The 18,291-nt window shown below is 45.2% G+C and overlaps 1 protein-coding gene across 10 annotated transcripts in view; it reads right to left on the bottom strand.

The window, feature by feature from the left end:
* The window catches only part of CFAP74 (cilia and flagella associated protein 74), a 63,692-nt gene extending 55,549 nt beyond the window's left edge, over window positions 1-8,143 (bottom strand). For 9 of the 10 annotated variants that reach the window (XR_005359790.1, XM_038537665.1, XM_038537668.1 and 6 more), the window contains exon 1: window positions 8,011-8,143. The gene's annotated coding sequence lies outside the window, so the exon portion shown is untranslated. Of the gene's footprint in view, window positions 1-7,933; window positions 7,953-8,010 lie in introns of those variants that run through there. The other variant, XM_038537661.1, reaches the window with a different exon arrangement.
* Window positions 8,144-18,291: the final 10,148 nt, after the last annotated feature.

Here is an 18,291-nt window from a genome sequence, read left to right on the forward strand (position 1 = left end):
AACACTGCTCAGTGACAAGATGAACGAAACTGATCCATGAAAACATGTGGATGGATCTCAGAAACATTATGTCAGGTAAAGAAAGCCATAATACAAAAGACAACTAAGAAACCCAAATGCAGGCAAAACAAATTGCTAGTAATAGTGGTTTCTGGGTTAAAGGCAGGGAATGGGGTGGGGCATGAAGAACATGGTGGATAGGGGATGTTCTAGATCTTGTCTGGAGCAGGGGTTACACAGGTGTACATCATTATAAAAACTCATCCAAGAGAACATTTAAGATATGTGTGTGATACAGCATGTTATACATGTTACAGTACAGTTCAAAAGCAATTCTTAAGGAATTTCAGAATATTCATTGCACTTTGGTTATCATTTGGGGAATGTTAGGAGCTTGTCTGCATAGAACTTGGTACGGAATGGTGTTATTATGCAGGAGATACTAAAATTGTAGATGAATTTGTTTTTCATTGCTTAATTTAGCAATTGCTTCAGAATAATTCGCTGAAAAATATTTTCAAAGCCTAACAATGTTTCCTGCATAAATCATTAATAAGCCAATGCTAGTAATTCATTTTGTAAAATGCTATAAAGAAACAATCATGGGTTACAATTCTGAGAGGCAGAATTTTAAGGCATCTTATAAAATGCCAACAATATTCCTCTCACTTGAAAAAAGTCTATTAACCTACTGGTCAGTGAATGGCAGAGCTTTTAGAAGCTATCCACAAAGTGGTCGAATCTGTTCTGCTTCATGCCCAAGAACTCCATGTGTTCATGATAATGTAGTTTAATTGACCCCCCCCCCCCATGAATGACAGTCTGATAAGAGGTGGAACATTGCACATATACAGTTTCATTTAAAATGATAACATTAAACCACATATACTTTTTTAAAAGATTTTATTTTTAAGTAATTTCTACACCCAATATGGGGCTTAAACTCACTATCCGGAGATTAAAAGTCACAGGGCGCCTGGGTGGTGCAGTTAGTTAAGCCCTGGATTCTTGATTATGGCTCAGGTCATGATCTCAGAATTGTGAGATGGAGCCCCATGTCTGGCTCTGCCCTGGGCATGGAGTCACCTTAAGATTCTCTTTCCCCCTCTACCCCTCACTACTCCATCCCCTAAAACAAAAGAAAAAAGAAAGAAAAAAGAGTTGTTGCTCCAGTGATTGAGCCAGCCAGGTGCCCTAAACCACATGCACTTTGAATATCCAGTTAAAAATGGTAGTTCCAGCAGGTGGCCTCTGCTCCCTCTTAAGTTCTCCCTAAAACAACAGCAGAAAGATTCAGAGCTCTAACACATGAATCTACAAATTCAAGGCGAAAAGGAGAAGAATTAGTTTGAACAAAACAGAGCTGGGAAGTGTGAGGATGATATCGCCCAGCAGGTGGAGGCACTGACTGACCGACTGAGACTGACCGTTGAGGGGAGAAACTTGTACCATGAAACGCTGAGTATGTAGCACAAGCTGGCAGAAGGCCCCAGAACTGGGTGTCTATGAAGCGAGGGTGAAGTAGAATCAGAAACAGAGATTTGCTAAAACATGCTTAAGAAGCAGCTGGAACTTCCATTTCTGGTTTTGGCAATGTGGCTGTCCAGTGTGCCAGCCATCACACTAAAAATAGGCAGAAATTCAGAGTAAAACTGTATTTTAATTGCCTCAAGAACCTCAAAGAATTGACTAGAAAATAAAAAATCATCAGGTCAAAATCTAAGTAAAGGCAATAATATAAATAGTTAAAATGCCCAAGGTAAAACAACAACAACAACAACAACAAAAAGTGTTTTTTTTTAAATTGGTTGAAAAGACCAATAACAACCACCAAGAAATCTAACTGTCCACAATTGAAATCTGAAACACAACCCTATGGAAGCACCGCATTTTAAAAGTCAGAAAAAGATGCTCTAGATAGAAACCGTAAATAGGAAGCTGGTGGAGTTTTATCTAGAAACACATGAGATACTCTGAGCAAAAAGCAGTAACAGCGATAAAGAACATCATGACCAGATGTTCGGCTCACCAGGAGGATGCAACAATTTTAAATGCACGTGCATCTACTAACTTAGTCACAAAGTAAACAGAGCAAAGATTGACAGAACAAGGGAAAAAGTCAAAATACAAACTCTACTGGGAAATTTTAACACACCTCTCCTAGGAACTGGTAACAAACCCAGATAAAATAAGTCATTAATGACATACATTTCGATGACATCATCAACACACTGAACCTGACAGAAGTATCCAAAACGTGACAACTACAGAATCTTAGGTGCTCCCTAGAAGCATACACAGAACATTTACAAATGCCATCACCAGGTCCAAAGCAGATCTCCATAAGTTTCAAGGACTGAAATGGTACAAAGCTTCATACAGAGTAGGGAATATAGTCAATTATGTCGTGATGACTGTATACAGTGACAGATGGTGATGGGACTTCTGGTAACGATTTCATAATGTCGATAAATATCAGATCACTGCAGTGTCCACCTGAAATGAACACAATACCATAAATCAGTTATTCCTCAACAAAACAATCATAAAAAGCTTGTTCTCTGACCAAGTCATCAGCCCAAATCAGTAACAAATAGAGAACTACTTTTAGAAACTAAGAAACATACTTTCTTTAAAAAAAATAAAAAAGATTTTTATTTATTATTTGAGAGAAAGTGAGAACACAAGTAGGGGGATGGGCAGAAGGTAGAGAGGGACATGGGACTTGATCCTAGGACCCCAGGATCATGACCTGAGCCAAAGGCAGATGCTTCACCAACTGAGCCACCTGGGCATCCCAGATTTATTTATTTGAGAGAGAAAAGAGAGAGAGAGAGAGCACCCCTTGTGCAGGGGGAGGGGGTGGGGGTGGGGGAATCTCAAGGAGTGTGCCTGCGGAGCGGAGCGAAGAGCCTTGCCCTACCTCTGTCTCAAGACCTGGAGATCATGACCTGAGCTGAAATTAAGAGTCCGAGGCTTATCGGAGTGAGCCAACCCGGTGCCTCTAAGAAACATCCTTCTAAAGAACTCCTGGGCTGAAGAAAACATCATCCCAGATAAGATACAATATTTCAACTGAGTATAATGATAGTGCCTGTTGCCCTGCCGGGCATCTGGAGCCCAGTGGATTGGTGACCCTAACCGCCGCGCCTGTTGGGAAAAGGCTAAAAGCTCATGCGCTAAACACGTAGTACAAGCAGTTTCATAAAGAACTGCAAGATAAACCCAAAGGAAGTAGAAGGAAGAAAACTAAAAAGATAGGAAATTCCAGCAACAAAAACAAATGTGAGAGAGAGGGTCTGAAAACCAGAAGTTTTGTATTTTTTTTTAAAGATTTTAGGGCAGCCCGGGTAGCTCAGCAGTTTAGCGCCACCTTGGCCCAGGTCCTGATCATGGAGACCCTGGATCGAGTCCTGCATCGGGCTCCCTGCATGGAGCCTGCTTCTCCCTCTGCCTGTGTCTCTACCTCTCTCTCTCTCTCTCTCTGTGTCTCTCATGAACAAATAAATAAAATATATAAAAATAAATAAATAAAATATTTTATTTATTTTTTCAAGGCAGAGACATAGGCAGAGGGAGAATCAGGGTCCCTGAGGGGAGCCCAATGCAGGACTCAATCCTGGGACCCTGAGATCATGACCTGAGCCAAAGGCAGACGCCCAAATTGAGCCACCCAGGTGACCCTCCACTTGCACTTTTTAAAAAGACTTGGCAATCTTACACCAACATGGACTTCTCTAATGTGGGAAAGGCTGGATGTCTCCAAACACACGCAGGAAACACCATCCGTCCTCTTAACCTGCAGGGCCAGGGGCTCCCAGCCAGAACCCACAGGAACAAAAGGCACTCCCAACTGGAAACACTTTCAGACTACACGCCTATGAATGTACAGAATCTAAGTGGGCACACTGATATCCATTATCAAAGTCATTGAGACAGTTTAGTAATGTCACTAGATATAAATTCAATCATAAAAACCAAATACATTCCCATTTATCAGAACATATGGGAAAATGAGATTTGGAAAAGATGCCATTTCCTTATAGTTACATCAATAAATATGAAGTACCTAAGAACCAATATGACGAAAGTGCAGAACCTCTACAGAGAAAATGCTGGAGACTCCCTGGGGGACATTCAAGGCCTAAATAATAAATAGAACAAATGATCCAGAAACTTCCAACATACGGATGTCATGGTGGAAAAGAGGGAAGGGGAGACCATTTTAAGTTAAAAGGGTCTTAAGAGACAAGTCAACCACCTGCAGTACGGTGGGTCTTGTTTGGATCCTGATTCAAGAAAGCAGCTGTCGAAGACATTTTTGAGATGATGTGGGAAAGTAAACACAGATTAGTATTAGATTTCATTAAGAAATTCATGTTAATTTTTTTGGGGTGGATGATGACTTCGTAGTTATGCTGGAAGTGAGTCTACCTGTTAGAGCTATAGTGACAGGTAAAAACATTACATCTGGGGTTTTCATTAAACTACATCAACCATAACCTGCCAGTGAGGAGCAGGGATGGGCCCGGAGCCACATAGCTGGCAAGCTCGGAAAGTGATGGTACCACCTTCTCTACTTTCTGAGTTTGTAATTTTCCACAGTAAAAGTGCAACGAAAGAATAAAGCCAGTATAAATACAAAAATGCTCAAGTACTGGAGACTCAGTGTTGTCGAGGTGCCAGTTGTCTCCAAATGGCTCTGCAGATTCACAGACCCGCACCCAAATCTAACAGGCGTGCGTGTGCCAGAGCACGTGTGCAAGATCGACACCTCAGGCACGGCCTTCGTGCCGTGACTGGTTCCATGTGGGTTAGAGACACACATGCACAAGTTACTGCAAACCCAGTGACTTAACAGACTTACTACCTTATTATTGTGATGGTCATATTCTGAAATGAGTCTCACTGAGTTAAAATCAAGGTGTGGGCAGGGCTGCATTCCTTTCTGGAGGCTCTTGGGAATATTCCAGTTTCCCGAGGTCACCCACACTCACTCCATGGCTCAAGGCTCTGTTCTACCATATTCAATGTCAGCAGTGTGATGTAGGCCCTTTCTCCTGGGGCTCCCTCAATAGCTCTCCTGCCTCCCTGTTCACTTCTGAGGACCCTGTGGCTGTACTGGGCACACCTGAATGATCCAGGATAATGTCCCTATCTCTAAAACCCTGGTCAACAACCTTAATTCCCCTGCCACATCTCTAACATATCCCCAAATTCAAAGGATTAGGTCATGGACATCTCTGGGGGATGTTATTTGGCCTCCTATACTCTCTGCCTCAGCGATTCCACCCCTGGGTGTGCACCCTACAGACACTCTTACATATTGCATTAGTTTTGTGGGGTGGTCATTGCAAAGTGCAAAACACAGGGTGTCTCAGCAACAGAAATGTATACTCTCATACTTCCAGAGGCCAGGAATCTGAAATAAATGTGCTGGCAGGACGATGTTCCCTCTGATGTGCTAGGAGAGCATCTGTTCCACACATCTCCCTTAGGTTCTAATAGATCCCTGGCTTGTGGCAGGCTAACTCCAGCATTCACCTGACGTTCTCTCTGTGGGACATCTACATTCAAATACCTCATTTTTATAAGGATACCCGTCATATTCAGGACTCCAGTATGACCTCATCTTAACTAATAACATTTCCCAGGACCCTATTTCCAAATGAGGTCACATTCTGAAATACTAGGGCTTAGGGCTTCCACCTATGATGTTTTCCCCCTGAAGGAACACAATTCAACTTAAGAGGACCTCCCAGAGCTGCAGTGCTGGTAACAGCAGGAAGTCCGAAGACCAATAGCCAAGCAACACCAATAGCAGGATTCCTCCCGTATAGTGCTCTAGGGAAACGAAGAATTGTCCACAGCTGTGTCATACTGTGGGCGCACCTCTTCAGCACAGCTGACAGGGAAGGTGCAAAAGCAAATATACTGCCTTTCCTCTTTCCTCCACTTTCAGAGGAGGTACCCCAGATGGGGTGGGCCAAGCAGGATCCACAGTGGCCCAGACTGGGATGCCAGTGTGGGGGAGTCGCAGCCCAGAGCAGGATGTCAGGGCCTGAGTAGGAGGAAGGCCACCCTGGAGGGCACTGAAGCCCAAACAGGGTGGGGGAGCTGTCCCCTGTGAGACACTCGGCACACGCATGGGAGGGATGACATGGCCAGAGTTTCAAAACGTCTCCCTGTGTAAATTACCAAGGTACAAAGTAACACCATTTTAATTGAGTGATCAGGGTAAATTTCATCGGTAATGTGACAAATGTGTCACTGTGAGCCACCGGACTGGGTAGAATAAGCAGAAAGTTGTGCATAAATTCTATGACTTTCCTGCCAAGGATGCATAATGCAAATCTAATCTTGAGGAAACATGAGACAAGCCCACAGGAAGAACTTTCTACAAGCCCGCCCACAGCCAAGTCATGAAAGCCAGGGAAAAGTGGGGACTGCAGTGGACTGGGAACTAACAAACACGACAACAACAGAGTGCAAAGTGCCGTCCCACACTGGGTCCTTTTGCTTTTGTGACTTTATGGGATCGATGGTCAAAACACTTCCCTGGGGCTGAGGACCCGTGGTGCTGACACCTGTGACTGTCCTGACTTTGATTATCACGCTGGGGTCACCTGGGAGAACGTTCTTGCACATAGGAGACACCCTCTACAGTGTGGTGTGGTCAGAAAGCATCATGGAAGCGACTTAAGCTCAAATGCTTCAGGAAAAGATTTTTGGTACTGAACTTGCAATTTTCTGTAAACGTGGGGTTGTTTCAAAAATTAAAAAAAGAACATATACAATATTATTCCATTTATATGAAGTTTAAAAACCGGCGAAACTTAATTATGTTGCTTAGGAAAGCATACATAGGTGGTACACCTATGGAAAATCAAGCAAATTAGAACCACAAAAGCCAGTCCCCATGTCTTGGGGGTGAGTGAGGTCAGCAGGCGGCAGCAGAGCGGTGGCTTGACTTTTGCGGTGCTCACATGGTTTTATTTCTTGACCTGAGCAGTTGTTACTGATGTTCACTTTATTTTTTATTTTTTTTTAAATTTTTATTTATTTATGATAGTCACACACAGAGAGAGAGAGAGAGAGAGAGAGAGAGAGAGGCAGAGACATAGGCAGAGGGAGAAGCAGGCTCCATGCACCTGGAGCCTGACGTGGGACTCGATCCCTGGTCTCCAGGATCGCGCCCTGGGCCAAAGGCAGGCGCTAAACCGCTGCGCCACCCAGGGATCCCTGATGTTCACTTTAAAAGCAATTTGTGCGCTGTGTGCGTGGATGTGCGCGCGTCTACCTGCAGAAGGTACCTGTGAAGGAACCCTTGGCGCCTTGGGGGACCAGCGCAGTCTGCTCGGACTTGGCGCAGCACCTGCGCGGCACCTGGCGCAGGGCAGATGTTCAGCAAAGGCGCCTAGACAGCAGCTGGTGGGAAACAGCACCGGCCTCTCCGCTGCCCAAACCCGGTTATCCTTTCAAACACCCAATGGGGGCGCCTGTGTGGCTCAGTTGGTGAAGCGGCGGGCTCTTGATCTCCGCTACGGTCTCAATGTCAGGGTCCTGAGTTCAAGCCCCGCTGGGCGCGGAGCCTACTTAGAAAACTCCAGGGGGGTAAGGACTCGAGAAGGACACCGGGAGGACCGAGGAAGCACTCCGGGAGCCCGGAGAGGATCGCAGGACCACTCCGGGAGCTCGGGGAGGACCTCGGGAGCACTCCAGGAGCTCAGGGCGCCAGAGGGAGCACTCCGGGAGCTCGGGGAGGAGGAGCCCTTCCTCCCAGGGGCCCACCAGCCAGGCTCCCCCCAGCTCTGCTCAGTGCCCGGCACGGAAGATCCGCGACCGCACCCTACAGCCCCGCAAAGCCCGGCGCACGACCCCGGGGGGCGGCCGCGTCAGGGCAGAGCCCCAAGACCCCGGGGGCGAGACCCACCGCAGCAAGTGCTCGCCTGTCAGAACCTGGGCGGAGGGCGCCGACCCAGGCCGGGGGCTCCGGACCGACGGACCCACCTCTCCGCGGCCCGCCGAGGTTCGCTGGCAGCTCCTCCGGGGCTCCTCTGCAGCGCGGGCGGCTGCGGCGGCGGCGTTGGCGGCGGGCGACTCCATGGCAACGGGCCGCCCCAGGGGGCGGGGGAGCTCCGCGCCGCACGCACCCCTGCCCCGGCGGTGGTTCGGTCGGCGCGGCCCGGCGCAGGCGCAGTGCGGCCGGGCCCGGGCCGGAGAGGTCCCGCGTGGAGCGGCTGCCTCGGTGGACCCGACCGCGCGCGTGGCGGCCGCTCAGGGTGTGGCCCAAACAGGCTCCAGTTCGGATGGGCGGTCGGCCGCAAGAAGGCGGTGTGTCCCCTGAAATCGGGCTTCCCGGCTGCTGCCTGTGGGGCAGAGCGCTGGCACACGCGGCCCGCCGCGCGGGAGCGCCACTGAGCGCCCCCTCCTCCCCACCCCGGCCTGCCGTCGCCGTCACTCCGCTGCCCTGGCCCAATCCCTCATTAGGCGACCCCCCTGGCGGCGGAGGGTGTGACGAAGGCCCTCCCACCAGCCCCGGGGCTGGGGGGGGCACACCCTGCCCTTGGGAGCGCCGCGCCTGCACCTGACTGGCAGGTGGCTCGCCCTGCGGGCCACGTGCTAGCTTCGCCCCGGGGCTCCTGGTGCCACAGCGGGGAGACGGTCCAGCAGAGCCACCAAGCCTCGCAAAAAGCGCAGCGAAGGTGGGAACCGTGCAGGTGAGCGGGTGGCGGAGCGCGCACCTCCGCCCTCATCGCCCGTCCCCAGCGTCCCGGCCCCCTCCCTGCTCGGGATGCTGGACTTGAGGGCACCATATCAGCCCACAATAGCTTCTCCAACAGAAATTATACTTCTTTTCCCTCACCCCACGCACGCAGCTAGGCTGCCTTCTTGACAGCTTTGCCTCTCTGGGCCTTTCCATAATCATCAGTGCCCTTTCCACGACAGAAGGGAAGATAGCGGAGGACTGGACACAGCCCAGTGTCCCGCAGGAGGAGCCGCACAGCGGAGCAGCTGTCACAGGTGCAAGGACGGTTCCTATGTTCTGCTGCCGGCTGATCTTCAAAGCTTATGGTTGAGAAAAAAAAAATGTTGTAGGACAGTGTGTGTAGAATTTTACTAAGAAGGGGCAGAGGCAGTTAAGAACATACATGCCTATTTTCCTACCTTAAAAAGTAACATAAAAGTAGTTACCAGCCCGGATCAGGAGGATGACTTGTAGGTAGAAACTAGACTTCTCTAAATGTGCTTGTCCCTTTGGCTATGGATTTGTGTAATTACAACGAAAAAATAAATCAATTCCTACAAATGGAAAACAAAATGAAACAAATGAACCTAATGCATGTCAAGTTGGTAGCTTAACATTACAGAAAAGAATTCAAGTGACTTTAAAACCTAACAATTTGATTGTTCTTAACTAGTAAGGGCAAAAGGAGCAGCAAAGAAATCTCAGGTTGTTTGCAGTAGTCCTGGTCTTCCTAAAAATATTGTTATTGCTGTTCTGGAATTGCATAAGTGAGATATAGTAAATAATTAGTATGGTAATAATAGGAACCAGCATTTTCAGCTCGAGAGAAGAGATAGAACTGTAAAATAAGTTAAAAACTTTTTAAAAAATATTTTATTTATTTATTCATGAGAGACACAGAGAGAACGAGAGGCAGAGACACAGGCAGAGGGAGAAGCAGGCACCATGCAGGGAGCCCAACATGAGACTCGATCCAAGGTCCCCAGGATCACACCTTGAGCCAAAGATGGCGCTAAACCTCTGAGCCACCTGGGCTAAGTTAAAGATCTTTAATCTTGGGTTTAAATGTAAAGTATTAGCATGAATTAAAAAAAATGTATTTCTGGGGCACCTGGGTGGCTCAGTCAGTAAAGGCTTGGACTCTTGATTTCAGCTCAGGTCATGATCTCAGGGTTGTGAGATTGAGCCCTGGTCCAGCTCTGTGCTGAGCATGGAGCCTGCTTAGGATTGTGTATCTTCATCTCCCTCTGCCCCTCTGTCCCTGCTTGCTCTCTCTAAAATAAGTAAATAAATAAATAATAAAAAATTTATTTTTTACCTCTGTCTACTGAAAAGGTCTAGAACTGTCCGACATGGTAGACAGTGAACACATGTGGCTCTTTAAATTTAAAATTAATTAAAATTAAATACTTGAACAGATATTTGTACATTAATATTCACAGCAGCATTATTCATAATAGCCAAAAGGTGGAAACTACCCAAATGTCCATCAACCATCAATGGAAGAATGAATAAACAAAATGTGATAATATACATACAATACATACAATAGAATATTATCCAGCCTTAGAAAGGAATGTTGACACATACTGCAGTGTGTGTGAACTTGAAAACGTTGTGCCAAGTGAAAGAAGCCAGACACAAAAGAACAAATATTGTTTGATTTGACTTGTGTGAGGTACATAGTGTAATCAAATTAATTTTTTTATTTTTATTTTTAAAATTTTTTTGTGTGATCAAATTAATAGAGACAGATAGTGGAATGGTGGCTGCTAGGAGCTTGGGTGGGTGTAAAATGAGGAGTTAGTGTTTAATGGGGCAGAGTTTCAGTTTGGGAAAATGGAATGATTTTGGAGATGGGTGGTGGTGATGGTTGCGAACAATTTGAATGTATGAATCGTTGGTGAACTAATGGTTGAAATGAGAGGCACCTGGGTGGTTTAGTCAGCTAAGCATCTGCCTTCAGCTCAGGTCATGATCCCAGGGTCCTGCAATTGAGTCCTACATCGGGCTCCCTGCTCTATGGGGAGTCTACTTCTCCCTCTGCCCCGCCTCCCAGCTTGTGCTCTCACCTTTTTTCTCTCAAATAAACAATTCAACCTTTTAAAAAATGATTAAAGTGATAAAATTTATGACATGTATATTTTACCACAATAAAAATATTACAATTAAATAAAAGTTAAAATTCCATTCTTTGGAGAATCTGGCTGGCTCTGGCAGTGGAGCAGGCAACTCTTGATCTTAGGGTTGTGAGTTCAAGCCTCACATTGGGCATGGAGCCTACTTTAAATAAGTAAAAATAATTTAAAAAATAAATAAAATAAAATTCCATTCCTTGGTTGCAGTAGCCACATTTCAAGTGTTCAGTAGCCCTGTATGGCTAGTAGCTGCCATATTAGACAGCATAGATATAAAAAGTGCTTCTCTTGGGTTGCATTGGTCTAAAAACAATCACTAATTCAGTAGCAGTGAGCACTTTTAGCAACCAGCTTGTTTTCCTGCATGCCATTCCCACTCAAAGAAACCACAGCTTCTTAGAAAAATGATTTCAGATCTAAGGCAGAAAACACATAAGATGATCCTGGAGCTTCTTATCAACAGGAAGCCAGGAAATTATCAATAAGTCTAGCTCTGTGTCAGAGGGCTTGCTAGCCAATGTGGAGGTGCTCCCATTGGCCAAGGTAAGGACAATTTGAGTATCAAAAAGAAAAATAAATACAGTGGATTGGAGCACAGCAAATATGTTAACATCCATGAGTTCATTTAAAAAATAAAATCCTTGTCGATCACCTGAAGGATGCTGAGATACTGAGTCACACTATTCTGTAGCAGCCATGGACGAGCTTCATCCTGATCTCCTTTCAAGAAAGGATTTGCATGTAGCTGTGAGAAGTGCAGCTAGCTGCCAACCTTCAGTGCAGGGCCTTGAGCTGGGTTCACTTTCTTTCTGGGTAGTTCCTGGTCAATGATCCAGCATGGGAGGGGCTCTAGGTGGACCATATCCACCAACCTAGGACTCCTCTAGGACAGTCTTCACTCCAGAGTTCCTCCATCCCCTTCCCTTGGGTTGGCCAAAACTTTTTCAGATTTGCATTAAAGTTAGGTTATTCCTGCCCATTTCTGCTTCTTCCCACTTCCCATCGCAGGCTTCAGATCAGTGCTGTAGTCTGCGGGCTTCCTCAGCCCAATTTCACTGCCCACCCTCATCCTCCCATCTTTTATAGGCATGAGCCCCCAGTAAATCTCTTGCACTCTTCCATCTTATAGCCTGTTTGCTGGAGAATACAAATTAACAGTTGGTAGCAGGAATGGTCTGAGGAAGTACATGGCAAGATGGGGATTTGTAACTAGATCACTCACTGCCCAGTTGGGTAGTATGTGGATGCCTTGTACAGGGTGGCAGCCTATTGATACAATTTTCACCAATAATAAATTGGGAGAACAGTTGTTGGTACAGTGACTGAGAAGGATGTGTGTTTGGCAGGGTGAAGGAGATATGTACAAGAACAGTAAATCTCAGGGTCATGAGATTGAGTCCTGTGTTGGGCTTTGTGCTCAGTCTTGAGATTCTTTCTCCCTCTCCTTCTGCCCCTCCAGTTCATGCTCTCTTCTCTCTCTCTCTCTCTCAAATCAATCAATCAATCAATGTTAAACAAAAAGAATACTACAATGATCTGGCTGCTACCAATTTACACAAACATCCCTCAGAGGGATATCAGAAGTTGGAGACAGTTAACACATAATGAAACTAAGTGTGTTGGTACCAAAAGCAAAGGCAACAAAAGCAAAAATAAACAAGTGGGACAAAATCAAACTAAACAGCTTGTGCCCAGCAAAGGAAACCATCCACAAAATGAAAAGGCAACCTACTGAATGGGAGAAAATGTTTGCCAATAGTGTATCTGGAAAGGGATTAATATCAAAAATATATAAAAACTCATACAACTCAATGGTAAAGAATTTAAACAGTCCAATTAAGCAATAGGCAGAATATCTACATACACATTTCTTCTAGGAAGACAAAGACATCCAGTGGCCAATGGGTACATTAAAAGATGCTTAACATCATTCATTATCAAGGAAATGGAAATCAAAACCACAATGAGATATCACCTTACATCTGTTAGAATGGCTAATATCAAGAAGACAAGAAATAACAAGAGTCGACAAGGATACAGAGAAAAGAGAATCCTTTTGTATATTTGGTGGACATGTACATTGATGTAGGCACTCTGGAAAACAGTATGGAGGTTCCTCAAAAAATTAAAAGTATAACGACCTTGAATCTCATTCAAGGTAGCTTTGCAATGCCAAGGTCAGGGTTCTGGCTGGGAAGACCTTGAAACATGCCATGGGTGGATATGCCCCAATGTCTTGGCTCCCTGGACTTTTCTGAACCGTCAGAGACTGCAAAGGTTGGTCACCCCTAGCCCCTAAGGGAAACACTGAGACTCCTCTCTTATGGGAAGATACTGTAGAGGTTTCAAAAACAAGGCAACAAAGTCCCTCTCCCACCCCTCCTGCTTGCCAGACTGGCGACCAGGGATAAGTTTAGCATTGCCTCATTAAATACATGTTGGGCCTGATAAGAAAGAAAGGTGTGTGCAAATTAACAACAGAAAACCTCATGAAAATGTAGTTGGAGAGCTTTGGGGAGGGGAGGCTCTCAGACCCTATCACTCCTTGTCAACTGCTGACCCAACAAGAAGAGAGGGACCTTGCAGGTGAGTGTTACTTCACTACCCCAGTAAGAGAAAGGAAGGTTTTCTTCTCTTTTGCTCAGCAACAGCTCAGCCTAAGAGAGACCATCACAACCCAGCAAATGAGGCTCAGCCCCAGCTGCAGCCCGGCCAATAAGAAGACACTACACCTCAAACTTCTAGCCTGCTCCAATGGACTTTTTGCTTATAACCACCTTTCCACTATAAAAGAGCCTTCCTTTGCTTTGTTCTCTGGAGTCAGTGCTGGTTTGGATGTGGGTTGCTTGTGTAGGTTGCAGTTCTTTTATTCCCAAATAAACCTGTCTTTTGCTGGTAAAATAGCTGGAAGTTTTATTTTATTTTTTTTGGAAGTTTTATTTTTAAGGCTAACAGGGGCTATATGCCAAGGGAGCTGTAAGAATTAGGAGCATGTATGAACCACGGAATGGATTTTGTGGGTGCATGATCAAGGGCCAAACATGAGGCCATAAGAGGGAGAGTTTGTCCACGTGGGGCATTCTCTCAGGATATGGATCTAATACCCTGGCAAGGACCCAGAGGATGTGCAATTTGCTGCCAAAGTGCCTGAAAATCTTCCAGCTTGATGAAAATGATAAGCCCACAGATTCAAGAAGCTCAACAAACCTCAAGCAGAATAAATATAGGAAAATCACAGCAAGGCACATAATAAAATTGACGAAAATGAGAAATAAAGAAAAACTCTTTAAAACACTCAGAGAAAAGACACATTTCATATAGAGCAACAAAGAAATGTCAGTAATCTTTCTGAGAGAAGTCATTCAACCCAATGGAATGAACAACTTAAAAACACTGAAAGAAAAAAAAGAAAAACACAAAAACCATTGATGATCTAAACTTCTATAGTCAGAGAAAACAACTTTAGAAAATGAGGGCAATTTTATGGTATGCTAATTATATCTCAATAAAGTTGTCATTTAAAAAAATTCTAAATAAAGGCAAGCTTCTGTTTTGACTGAGATGGAGTAACAGCAGATTTACCTTCCTGAACAAAATGTAGTTATACAAAATGACACCAACGGCCAGGGAACTAGCGGCAGAGATCTCTGAGAGTTGGGAACAGATCAGATGAGCCCTAGGAGGATCTCAGCTTGTTCCCTGGAGAATGCTCCCAGGCCCTTTCTCAGGGGAAGGAGGGCCCAAGGGTGCCATGAGCCATAAAAGAAAATTGACAAAATGGATTTCATCAAGATTGAAAACTTTGGCTCTTGAAAAGCTATTGTTAAGAGAAGTGAATAGATAAGCTCCAGGCTGGGAGAAAGCATTTGCAGACCATACATCCAATGGAGGACTTCTACCTACAATATACAAAGAACTCTTACAACTCAATAAGGTCAACAATCTCATTTTAAAATATTGACAAAAGGGGCACCTGGAGGGCTCAGTAGGTTGAGTGTCTGACTCATGGTTTTGGCTCAGGTCATGATCTTGAAGTCATGAGATCAAGCCGGGAGTCAGGCTCCACATTTGGCAGGGAGTCTGGTTGAGATTCTTCTCCTTTGCCCCTCCCCCTGCTCTCTCTCTCTCTCAAATAAATAAGTAAATTTTTTTAGAAAATATTGTCAAAAGATTTGAACAAACCCAAAAAGAGGTGCTCAGTGTCATAAGTCATTAAGAAAATGCATATTAAATCCACAATGAGATGTCTATGCATAGTTACAAAAATGACCAAAATTAAAGACTTTGTAAGCAAGTGTTGATAAGGATGCAGAGCAACTTAAAATCTCATCTGTTTCTCCTAGGAATACAAAATGGTACAGCCACACTGGAATACAGATTGGTAGTTTCCTATAAACATACATTCCTTTTAAAATCCCGTGATCCTACCACTAGGTTTTTATTCAAAGAAAATGAGAACATGTGTCCACATAAAGACTTGCACTTGAGCGTTCAAAGCAGCTTTACTCCTAATAGACAATAACTGGGTACAGCCCAAATATCCATCAGCAGGTGGGTTTGGGCAAGTGGGGTATATTCATACAATAGAGTGCTACCCAGCAATAAAAAAAAAAAAAAACCTTCCTTTCTGTGCCACAATGTGAATGAATCTCAAACATATTATACTAAGTGAAAGTAGTCTGACACAAAGATTACTGTATCGATCATTTATCACTGTGTGACAAATGGCCACGAGACGTAGTGGATTAAAGTAACACACTTATCTCACAGCTCTGTGGGTCAGGGTCAGGTCCTCACTCTGCCTCTCACAAAGCTGTAGCCAAGATGTCAGCCAGCACCTTGAGGTCCATGGGGGTAGGGTTGAACTTTCCACCTCATTCTGGCTGTGGTGGGTGTCAGCTCCTTGTCCATTGGACAAAGGGCCAGTCCCCAATTCCTTGCCCAGTGAACCTCTCGATACATCAGCTCTCAGCATGGCAGCTGGCTTTGTCAAAGTGAGCTCATAGAGTACCAGCAAGACCTAAGTCACCGTCTTCCACATGCTGACCCTGGATGTGATGTCTTGTCACAAGTCACTGGGTCCAGGGCAGCCCAGGTGGCTCAGTGGTTTAGCTCTGCCTTCAGCCCAGGGCATGATCCTGGAAACCCAGGATACAGTCTCATGTCAGGCTCCCTGCATGGAGCCTGCTTCTCCCTCTGTGTCTCTGCCTCTCTCTCTCTCTCTCTCTCTCTCTCTCTCTGTGTGTGTGTGTGTGTGTCTCTCACGAATAAATAAATAAAATCTTTAAAAAAAAAAAACCACACAAGTCACTGGGTCCAGATAGCATGCCAGGGAATGCCCAATACCAAGTGGCAAGGGCCACTGGGAGCCATCCTTGAAGGCTGCCTACACCAACTTCATGCTGTGGGATTCCACTTATGTTATACTTTAGAAAAGCAAAACTGAAGTGATAGAAAGCAGATGCTCTCGGTTACTCAGGACCAGACCTGGGGGAGGAGATTGTAAGGTGGAGCAAATGCATAATGATGGCTGTGGCTATACCATTTTACAAATACCTCAAAACCCATTAAATTGTATACTTAAAAGTGGTAAACTTTATTATATATGAATTATATGTCAACAAAGCTGATATAAAGTGAAATAAAACAAAATAAAACCTAGATCCAGGCCACAACCTAAAAGGCCATGCATGACCTGACCTGGACCCTGCCTGACTTACTCTGCTCCCCCCCTCACTCCCTACATCACGGCCCACACTGGCCTGGCTTTGCCTCTTTTTGAACTTGCTGGTTCATTCCAGCCTCAGGACCTTTGCACTTTCTTTCCTTTAAAAAACATTTTTTTGGGGGGGATCCCTGGGTGGCTCAGTGGTTTAGCACCTGCCTTTGGCCCAGGGTGTGATCCTGGGGTCCTGGGATCGAGTCCCATGTCCGGTTCCCTGCATGGAGTCTGCTTCTCCCTCTCTCTCTCTCTCTCTCTCTCTCTCTCTCTGTCTCTCATGAATAAATAAATAAAATCTTTAAAAAAATAAAATAAAAATAAAACACTTTTTTTTTTACTTTTTTAAAATTAATTAATTAATTTATTTATGATAGTCACACACAGAGAGAGAGAGAGAGAGAGAGAGAGAGAGGCAGACATAGGCAGAGGGAGAAGCAGGCTCCATGCACCGGGAGCCCGACGTGGGACTCGATCCTGGGTCTCCAGGATCGCGCCCTGGGCCAAAGGCAGGCGCTAAACTGCTGCACCACCCAGGGATCCCTTTTTTTAACTTTTAAAGTCATCCCCAGGGGGATGTCTGGGTGGCTCAGTGGTTGAGCATCTGCCTTTGGCTCAGGTTGTGATCCCGGGGTCCTGGGATCAAGTCCCATATCAGGCTCCCCATGGGGAGTCTGCTTCTCCCTCTGCCTAATATCTCTGCCTCTCTCTGTGTGTCTCTCATGAACAAATAAATAAAAATCTTGAAAAAAAGAAGTCATCTCTACATGCAATGTCTGCTCAAACTCACAGCCCTGAGATGAAGAGTTGGTTGCTCTTCTGACTGAGCCAGCCAGGTGCCCCAGGACCTCGGGACTTTCTGTTCTCTCTCTGAAACACTTGCCTGGCTCTTGATGTGGCTGGCTTTTTCTCCAGGAGGGAGAGGATGTAATTCGAGTTTCAGCTCAAATGTTACCTCGTAGTAAGGTATTTCCTGACTACCTTGTCTAGGTGCCCCCCCCCCCCATCCAGCACAATTACTCTATTATTTTTATCTTGCTTACATTCCTTCACAGCCTGTGTTTCATCTGAAATGTTGCTTCATTTACTCACTGATTGTCCATCTTCCCTCTTCTAGAAGGTGAGCTCAGAGGGGATAGGGGCCTTTCATATCTTATTCACACTCCGTGTGTAGACCAAAATACTTGGCATGCAGTAGGATGAATGATCCACTAATATTTGTTAAATGAATTTTGATCTGTGTGGGGGCTTTTCTTGAGAAAGTTTAATGAAGGTAGTCAAATGTCAAGTATGAAAAAGGTTACTGTTTTTATTTGGCCAACATCCTGCTCAAAGAATCATCATTGAGGACCAGAGAGAGGCTCCCTGTGGCAGATGCAGCCCTCACTCTATCCAAAGTAGAATGTTTTCCTTACCTAACTGACAGCCTTTTTGTCAGGAATGTTAATTTGTGTTTACTGTGTCTTCTTTCACATGAAAGAATTCAAATCACTACTTAAAAAAAAAATAAAATAGGAGAATAGAATTCTGTCTTTTCCACATTCAACATAACCAATTGTACTGGAATGTCTATTTGACTCGTGTAGAAACAACCCGAGTGGCCAAGTGTGACTGTTTGTAGGTTCTCAGGGCCTCGACTGCGACTGTGGAGAACAGCATGGCAGCTGGGCCCTACTTCTGCGAGC

The sequence above is a fragment of the Canis lupus genome, chromosome 5 (assembly GCF_011100685.1).
Source record: "Canis lupus familiaris isolate Mischka breed German Shepherd chromosome 5, alternate assembly UU_Cfam_GSD_1.0, whole genome shotgun sequence".
Classification (NCBI taxonomy): Eukaryota; Metazoa; Chordata; class Mammalia; order Carnivora; family Canidae; genus Canis; species Canis lupus.